This window comes from Citrus clementina, unplaced genomic scaffold (genome assembly GCF_000493195.1).
Source record: "Citrus clementina cultivar Clemenules unplaced genomic scaffold, Citrus_clementina_v1.0 scaffold_5, whole genome shotgun sequence".
In the NCBI taxonomy this organism is placed as follows: Eukaryota; Viridiplantae; Streptophyta; class Magnoliopsida; order Sapindales; family Rutaceae; genus Citrus; species Citrus x clementina.
This window is the reverse complement of record NW_006262201.1, coordinates 4,519,796-4,529,817: the sequence shown is the minus strand read 5'-3', so window position 1 is coordinate 4,529,817 and position 10,022 is coordinate 4,519,796. Positions and strand designations below refer to the sequence as shown.

Below are 10,022 nucleotides of genomic sequence, written 5' to 3'. Positions count from 1 at the left end.
ACATGATAATGGTAATCAATGGGTTCGGATTTGTATTTTTGACCCAAATAAATTAATGGATGGGTTTTGGTATATGTAATTTAACACGACACGATAAGAATGCAACACAAAACCTCTCAAACACGACTCATTTCTAGGCCTAAGAAATATAAACATTGCTTTTTTAGTTTTTTATTTTTTAATCCCATCACATTTAGTTTTATTATTTTTGTAAATTTATACCATCAATCCGAAACTGCTTTTTTTTTTTCTTTAATTTTTTATAGGGGATAGGAATGAGTATCTCCATTTCTATATGAGAATCTTGATTTTATATCTGTTTAAGCCTACATCATATAAGAAACTAGCAAAGAGAATACACAATTGATATCTTGCACCATAGCTAACCCATTGCCATCCTCACTTAAAATGGAAATTTAATACTATTAAGAAAATCTCAGAAAATGAATAGTAAAAATTTTGACGATTTTTGAAATTGAGCAACACTGAATCCTGCCAAATTGAAGGAATAATTCAAGTTACGCATTACTAAGAATGACGAGAACGAATTAGGACTAGGGAGTATATTACATCTCGTACAATTTGTTATTAATTTACTCCAATATCTCAAACTAAACAAAAATATTTGAAAACTTAACAAAAATATATAATCACGCTTTTATTTTTATAAACAACAATCATACAGAAAATACCTATACACTGTAAGTCAAGTTAAATATGTGAATAGAATGAATACTTTCCCACGCAGTTTCAAGTTTGCAAATAGGATTTTTTTTTTTTAACTCGATCTTAATATTAGCTGTGAAATTTCGCTAAACAATTTTTATTTAGCCTTCGTTTGATATTACTGTTTATCATTGTGCTTTCACAACAAAAGATTGAGCTAATTTTACCACGTAGCTAGATATTTGGCAAAAAATCTATTTACTTTCACTATTTTATTAAAAATTATGTTTACCAAATTATAATTTAATAAATAACTTTTTTAAAAAATTTTGCAGCAGCTACAACACCACAATTGCAGTTCGCAAACAAAACAACATTATTATTATCTGGCCCAATAATTGTATTGCATTTCTTTGCGTGGTCTTGGAAAAATCAAATATATGGCGATTTGATGACCATTAAGAACTTCAAAATGCAATCAACATTGGCACGTTGGTACAGCAAAACATGCTGAGCTGAGTGATTGGGAATAAGACCATATCCAATGAAAAGAAAGAACAAAAAATGTTAGAGAAACTGGTTCACTCAAAAGTAAAGTTTGACAGAGCCAGAAATTTATTCTATAGGGGCTAATTTCAAAAAATAATAATAAATATAAAGAGTTATATCATTCATTCATAATATGCATATATTTCTGTGAACTTTTGTCCATGGCGCAATTTAATGAATTGATAACGTTATTCAATAGTTTCATTATTAATACTACCTAAATTATTGTACATATCTTTCTCAATACACAGGGATTAGGCCACTAAACATTTAATTTTAAGTATTGAGTTGTTCAAATAATTTTAAGGGGCAAAACGTTAGACAATAAAATATTTTTACAGCTGACCCAGTCGTACGATGCTGCCTCCCTGTTTTGATATCACATTAGAAAAGATATTGGACCAAAAAGTTTAACCTAATTGATAAGAGCTCAAAAGTAGTATTAAAGACAAATCAGATTCAAGGGGAGATAAACAAGAAGAAAGTTAAAAGAACTTCTTCCAATAGAGCATATTCCATTGATGAGGTATGTACCTCTCAGCTGGGCAAAAGAAAGGTGATATACTGTCACAAATATGAAATTATAACACTATGAGATCACAAACTGAAGCATTGATAATCAATTCGATAACTTCTTAATAAGGTAATAGCAACTTCTTCCGGCACTTGTACATTAAAGTAAAATACATATAATCAGATTGTTAAAAAATAAATGACGTTAGATATCTCAAAGAACAAAAATTAACTGCATTTTTTGAAAGATGCAAAGTTGAGAGAGGTGTCTCTAGAAATGGAGGCATCAAGAGCCATGCAACCATAAATAGTATGAACTCAGCTATGTATTTCAAATTCCAATGGCGTCAAGAAGTTCTGAGTGTTGAGAAACCGAAACCAGTGAGTTAGCAACAATGGCGCCACTAGCAGCAACTGCAGGGACTCCTATGACCGGGAAAGTAGAATCACCACAACAATAGAGCTGCGGAATGGGAGTTGAATGCCCAGGAAACGTTTCTTTACCAGCCTGTATCGCTGGCCCATAAGTTCCTCTATTCCTTCGAAGAAACCTTTGATGTGTTAATGGAGTTCCAACCAATTTCACATCACACTTGTCCCGACTAAAACCCGGACCAAGTGCACGCTCCACGGCTCTCCAGATGACCTGGATTATAAATTTTTTTGAGAAATGCTTTACTTAAGGAAGTAACAGGATCAAAAAAAAAATTCCAGGCAGAAGATTGATTCAATCGAGAATGACTAAATCAGGAGATTACACAATATTTCAAAACACTTAATATTTTCATAAGTCCGAATATTTACTAAAATTACAGTGATTTCTGAATATTTATTAATATTACAATGATTTAATAACCTTTACAGTAGATATCATTTGATATATTAGAGCAAATGCTTGTGACAACCAAAAGACCCAAGTGTTTTCTACTTTTCTAGCTCCAAGGCACTAAAAGTTAGCATAGAGTTCAATCATATTCATTCTATGAGTACATATCTAGATACTTAAAGAGCTTGAGAATCATTGAGTCACTGGTTATACATGAGCAAACTTCAGCAAAATTGAGTTCTCAAAATTTTGAAGTTCTATTTTACCAGAAAAAGCAACATGAGAAAGGCCAATATCAACAAGCTTATATATAAGTACCTTAGATCTTTCGGCTTTGAGTTTTTTGTATTCAGCACTTCTAGGATCAAGCCTTTTCCACAATTCAAACGGTTCAGTTCCTGGTGTATAAGCATGTAACACATGTTTCCCAGGGGGTGCCAGATCTGGACTTAACACACTTGGTACAGAAATTAAAACAAAATTTTGATCAGCATCGAATCCTCGGTCCCAGTCATTCACAACCATATGATGAATCCCCAAGTCCTCTCGTAAACCCTGGTCAGTAAGACATTTTGAATAGAAATATAAGATGTTGGACACAAAAATTAGAATAAAAATGGGTTGATGCATAGCACTAGAAACTACAAAGACAAAAAGGTAAAGAACTATTACTTCGGCACAATCAATGGTAAAAGAAAAGACAAACCAAAACATTATTCAGGTTGAAGGAGCCCTAAGGATGCAGAAGACACAAAAGGCATTGAGAACTTTCGCGTTGACCCAAATCATACCTTATAATATGGTGTGTCTATGCTAAACCGTAAGTGTCTTTCCCTTCTCTTTTCCTTTAATAGAAAATGAAGCTGTTTAAACATTCAAGTCAACAGAGGGCCTTCATCATAGTCCTACATCTAAGACTCCATCTTCCTAATTTGGGATTTCAGGCTGTCATCATGGTTCTGGACATTGATACCAGTTATGTTGCAGGGCTTTTTAAATCAGTTTATGCATTCCTGAAGGCTCAATAGTTAACACATGGTCTTGCTTGATTCGCTATATGACAAATATGTGTGGCATAGACTTGACGTACACTTAGATTTACTGAGATCAGTTGCTGAGATTCACTGTAACACCCAATTTTTATTTATTTATTTTTCCTCTTTTGCCCTTATTAAATTGAGTAGGATAGTTATTATTGAGTGTTTGTGTGTGGGTAAAATTTATCAGTTTGTTTTAAATAAGTTACGTAAGTTATTAGTTTTTTTTAAATATTTATTAATTACCAAGTATTTAATAGAAAACAATCTTTTTAAGAAGCCGTCTTTTATTTTTTTTACACTGTTACAAACCCTAGAAAGAAAAGAAGGAAATATAAGTTTTTGGAAAGGAAAAGAAAGTCTTATCACTTCCTTTCTTAGTGTTTGCCTTAAGGTATTTAGTATTTCTTCGACTTATATGATTTATTTTTATGGAATTGTTTGCCTTTAATTACTTGTAGTATGATTTGAGTATTATATGTGTGTTTGTAATGTTGTGATGATATGAACAGTCTCTATTCCTTGCTTGAAATCATTTTCTTTAGTTAGAATCGCGTGAATATCTTACATATCATGTAACTAGACATCCTAGGCTTTCCATTGATAGGTTTTGTGTTGAAATCGTCTGAGTATGCAAATTGTTATGGGTTTTCGAAGTTGGGTTACTGGTGCTGGAAAATTCCGATTTTCAGCAGCGGTTCTCAACTCTGGAAATTTTTGTATAAGGTTACACATCCTTTAAAATTATGGCGATTTTTTTGCCAACAGATCTATGTCTCTTATGCTTGCATGTTTAATTTCGTAGTTTTATTCTTTATGGTTGAATTACTAAAAATCGTAACATATGGCTGCTGCAAATCTGGAAACTGTTTTCCAGAATTTCAGAAGCTGAAACGTGTAACAGTTAGGCTACTCTATGAATATTACAGGCCATGTTAGGATTTTATAATGAAATTTCAATCTTTCCTTTGTCTTTAAAAACTGGAAATCGCGATTTTTGGGCATGTAAAATAAAAGATACGAATTTTTTAAATTCTGTTTTCAAATCTGGAATTTTCTGGACGGGTTAGATGTTCTCGGAAATAAAACGTTTTAAAATAGTTTCAGGGGTCCAAAAATTATGAATTTTAATTATATGCTTTTTGAATTTGTCTTCTTTAATTAGAAAAAAGAAGCATATTATTTCGAGTACTAAAGAAAATTTTATGAATTTTCTAAGTGGAAAATGTCTGTTTTGGTCAGTGCTGGACAGTTTTGTTACTTTGGTGAAAGGTCAATATTCTGACTCGATTTTGACTTGTGCTGATTTTTGTGAAATATTGTATGCAATGCTATGCATGTTCACAGTGCCTCTGTATATTTTCATGGTTTTCCGACATGTGTATAGGTTATTAAAAATCAGCATGTGCAGGATACTCATAAGTATAGGATATGTTTAGAATATGTATAAGTATTAAGGTAGTATTAGTGTTTATGATTTAAGGATGATTGGGATTATGTTTAAGGTTAGAGATGATATTGATAAGAATATTTTTATGATGATTATAGGACGAGGGTGAGCTCGTTGGTTGTTCTTGAGGTATTGAATTGATTGCTACGGATCGAGGTAAGTAGATTCATGCATGATGTGCTTTATAATAAATGCAATTTACGTTACAAAAATTATGTTTAAATGGAAATTTTTACAAAACTGATTTCTAAAATATTTAAATGAATTTTGTAAAATAAAAACACTTTTAAATGAATTTATATAAAATTATTTTAAAATGAATTTTTCTTAAGAAATTAGTTTTCTTAAACAAAATGTTTTCTTAAAGAATTTTCTAAAAGAATTAAATGATCAAAGAAAGGTTCTTAAATGTTTTAGAAGACTTTAACTGCTATTTATGAAAGAATGTATGGTGGATTTAAAAAATATTTTGGCTCATAGTCCGTAGTAATGTATATGATGTTAATGTTATGATGTTATGAAATGTTATGGCTAGCTTGCTGGTATGATGATGATCTTGTGTACAAGGATGTTACGAACAATGTGGGGTATAGTACCCCGAATTAGAAACAATGCGGGGTATAACACCCTAAATGATGAATGATGAATGATGAATGATGATGACTACGAGGCATGAGCTACCAATGTTTACGCTTTAATGTTTTTATATGAATCCACCCCTTATGCTAAATGAAGATGTTGTTATAAAATGTTTGACAATTCTTGACAAAGGTTTTCAATATTGTGCATGGATTTGCTTACCGAGTTGACGGCTCACCCCTCGTCTCTAATATTTTACAGATTGATTAGAAATATGGCTTGGGTGCTTAGATGGAGAATTTTTCTTAGTGGATCTTTGGAGTTGCTTTAAAGATTAAATTTGACTAGACTTTTTATTTTGGATTAGAGACTTTACTTTGGAAACTTTATTTCATATGTTTTATGTAAGGATTCAGTTGGAGTATGAATAATGGTTGTTTATCTTGAGATTTATTAATAAGAATAAATGATGTGAGGTTTCATTTCAATTTTACCCTTGTGTTTTCATGGGTAATTTTTGGGGTGTTATATTCACTCTGTGGAGTCACTCACCTCTCAAACCCCAAATGAAGATGCATAAACGATTCACATTGTGGAGTCATATCATTCCTATCTCGGTAGGACTTTGGAACAACTTCCTTAGGTAACAGCTTTAACGTGTCCCACATAGATGCATTACTGACAACAGCCTTTCTAGCACGTATAAACTGCAGCATTTCAAGACATCTCTCCATTAATGACACAAAAAACACATAATTCACTTGAGATTAGTCTTAGAACTCCTTTTTACCACAACAAAATCGACTTACTTGACCGCTGCTTAGCTCGACTCCGGTGGCTCTATCATTTTCAACTACTATCTTTTCCACGACTTCTCAGTGAAAGTCGTCCGCCAAACTTCTCTATTCCCCGGACAAGAGCATAACAAGAGCCCCACTTCCACGAAGGGGGTACTCCAGAGAGCAACCTGGCTTGTACCATTCTGCAAACATGTAAACCTGAAAAGGATTGGAAAAAGAAAGATGAGGTCAGATATACGAAGGCATCATCTATAGATATAAATTACTATGATTTCATAACCAAGAACATGAATAGAGATATCATGTTATCAGTATACCAGACATACAAGCGCGATATATAACGAGATTTTCAGTTCGGTGAATGAAATTATGATAAATTAATCTCACGTTGTTTTACAGTACATAATGTGTTGACCACTGTAGTCATTTTCTCTTTGCACAAGTGATCAGCAGCATACTCATGCAGACAAATTCAAACATGCTAAGGAAACAGCAGTTATAATCGTTAATAGTATATCCAGATTTAATTTCTTTCAGGAAAAAACAATTACATAATAGTTACCATCTCTGCTGAGAGTATACCATTAGATTTCACCCCTGCAAGCAGGAAAGCCAGAATATCTATCCAGTTCCGTACAAAAGGGTCTTTAAGCTCCAATGAATCAATAATATCTGAGAATGTTCTGAGAAGTTTCGTTGCACTCAAAGCTCCCTGAGGTCACATTTGAATAAATGAGAAGTTTCCCATTTGAATCAATAATTTCTGAGAATGGTCTGAGAAGTTTCCTTTAGGTAGGGTTGTCCAATAATTTCTGAGAAGTTTCGTTCCACATAACTAAAATTTAGACTTCATTTTGTCCATTATAAGATCTTATACGTGCATAAATACATAAAATGGCGCACACATAAAATACATGCATAACTCATCGGGTACTAAAGTGCATCGATGAGTTAGTTCAACAAAATTCACATCTTTAATAATGCTTGTTTAAGTCAAGTCTAAAACTAAATATATACTGGTTAAAAATAATAAAAAAAGAAAATAATACAAAGTTGCATATAAAATAAATTCCCAGATTTTATGATTCCATTGTTCTAAATTTTAATGTATACATATGCATCCGAATACTGTCAAATTTTGAGAGTTGTTTGACTAATATCTTAAGTCATACATTAAAAAAAAAAATACATATTATGCAATTATTATATTAACATTTAGCTCTAAATACATCAAACAATGACGATTCTAAATGATAACCGCTAAATAAAATTTTATTTGTTGTTTCTACGTAGTGTTTTCATTTAGTAATATATATATATATATATACCCACACACAACCTTGTAGGAAAACAAATCCAATTGCCTATATAATTTATTGAAGAGATAAAAAGAAAGAAAAAATATGTAATATTATTTACAAAAACTACCTTGTTACAATGAAAAATAAAAAATAAAACAAAAGGAATCTCAGAAAACCATCAATATCTAACAAACCATAATCAATAATCTTCTTTAACTCCACTCAAAACGAAAATAAAATATTCACTTAAAATAGTTAGTCATCCATACAATGAACTCATGAATCATGATAATTTTTTAAGTGCGGGTTACTAATTACAAAGAGCCAAACAATTCGCTTAAAATATAGGATACAATGATAAAATTAACTTTAGGACCAATGCCATACAAACTATTTAAATATCATAAAAATAAAATAGGGTGCCATTTTTTTTTTAAGATTATGATGAGAGAGATTATCCATCTCTTCAATAGGCGCATGAAGTTGATATTCTTGTGCATTTAATGGCCATTTTGATGAAGCAAAATGACAAACGCTTAAAATCAATCATGTTTATGCGCACACCAATAATTGATGGGATAAAAATATCCTCCTCCTTAGATGTCCATGTCAATTTTTTTTCATTTTTTTTCAAATAATCAACAATACGAAAGGAAGGAAAATATATAACAGTATGAGACCTTGTCTTTAATAGATTTTGTTGAGTAATGAAAAGTACCAGCTCAACTATCTCCTCACCCCTCACCCTGGGGTAAATCTCTTCAACTGAATGGCACGAGAAGAGTCCTGGTAATACATTTTGTACGGGGCATATGCCAACTATAAACGAGTACCGACCAGATAAACGATCTCACGAACTCACGACAGTTTCACCATGTCCTAAACCGCTGGGGAGAACATGACATCCCACATTTACCCACGACTCGGTGGTTGGAGACCCATGAAGGTCCGTCATCACCCTAAAATGGGGGGCATGAAGAATACTCAGAAAACGTGGGATGATTGCCTATAAAAGGCCAAGAAACCGATGAAGAATGGGACGAAAAAATTAAGAGAGAAGGGAAAATTCTGTCAAATTGAAACCAGAATTTATTCTATATAGATCTTTGATACACATTGTGTTGAGAATATTATAGTTAGTTTACTCAACTTAAATCACATTGTTTTCCCGTAAACATCTTATACTAACTTAAGCATCGGATGGTTTACGCCGACAAAACCACCGACGTCTCTGACTTGTTTCTATGAACGTAGGCTTAGAAAGAAGAGAAAAAGTGATTTGGGTCCCAGGAGCTCGGGCAATCGCTAAAGCAGGGAGAGTGCAACCTCTTCTCTGTTGTCAACACAAGCGTTGGTGGAACGATCTGGTCGGGCTAAGGGCAACCAGATTTCAGCATCAACATTTTGGCGCCATTTGTGGGGAGCTGGATAAAAAGATACCACCAAGTTACTAATCATCAGAGGAGCAACAGGTGATCGGTTATGGATGTGACAAGGAAGGACGCCTTGGGGGGGTGACAATGAAACCGGCGAGACGATAACTCTCTGAGAGATAGCAAAAAGGCTAAAGAGAGAATGATGCAAGAACGAATGGAGCGAATGGAGACTCTCATAGCTATATTGCATGAGCTGAGAGATGAGCGGAGAAGGGAGTATGAGACCACCGCAGTGAGAGATGAAGCCATCGCAGAGCCCAGCCATCGGAGGCGTAGAACTGAGGAGATTCCTCCGTTGGCAGAGCAACCTTATGGGGTGCATCCCCATAGAAGTTCAGTTCGGATCCCAGGAGAGCGTACAGATGAGGGGAGAGACCAATCTCGCTCTGGGCGTGCTCCGGGAATTGATAGTCGAGGAACAAATATTGAGGAAAGTGAGCTCAGACAGCGGCTGCATAATACTGAGCAGGAGCTAGATCAAGTAGCCGCACGCGATCCTAACCGCGATTTAGAATTGGAAGGTGAGGTACGACGGTTGGCGCAGGTGATGGATGAGATTCAGGGCAAGAGAAAGCCACCGAGCTGGAGGATAATGCTGGATGAAGAGTCTCCGCTATCAGCTGAGATCATGGGTACTATGATCTCGAGAGATTTCCGCTTTTCCGACCTCAAATATTCCGGGAGAAGCGACCCGCTGGTGCATATTGAGCATTTCAATGACATGACGGGTGTGCAGGGGTTAACACTAGCTCAGAGGTGTAGGGTGTTCCCATTGACACTAGAGGAACGAGCCCGAGAGTGGTACTGTAAGTTGCCACGTGGAAGTATAAGGGGCTATGAGCAAATATGCCAAGAGTTGGTCGAG

General features: G+C 34.2%; 1 pseudogene; it reads right to left on the bottom strand.

Annotated features, from left to right (window-relative positions):
* Positions 1 to 1,994: 1,994 nt before the first annotated feature.
* On the bottom strand, positions 1,995 to 7,168 carry LOC18043164 (annotated as a pseudogene).
* Positions 7,169 to 10,022: the final 2,854 nt, after the last annotated feature.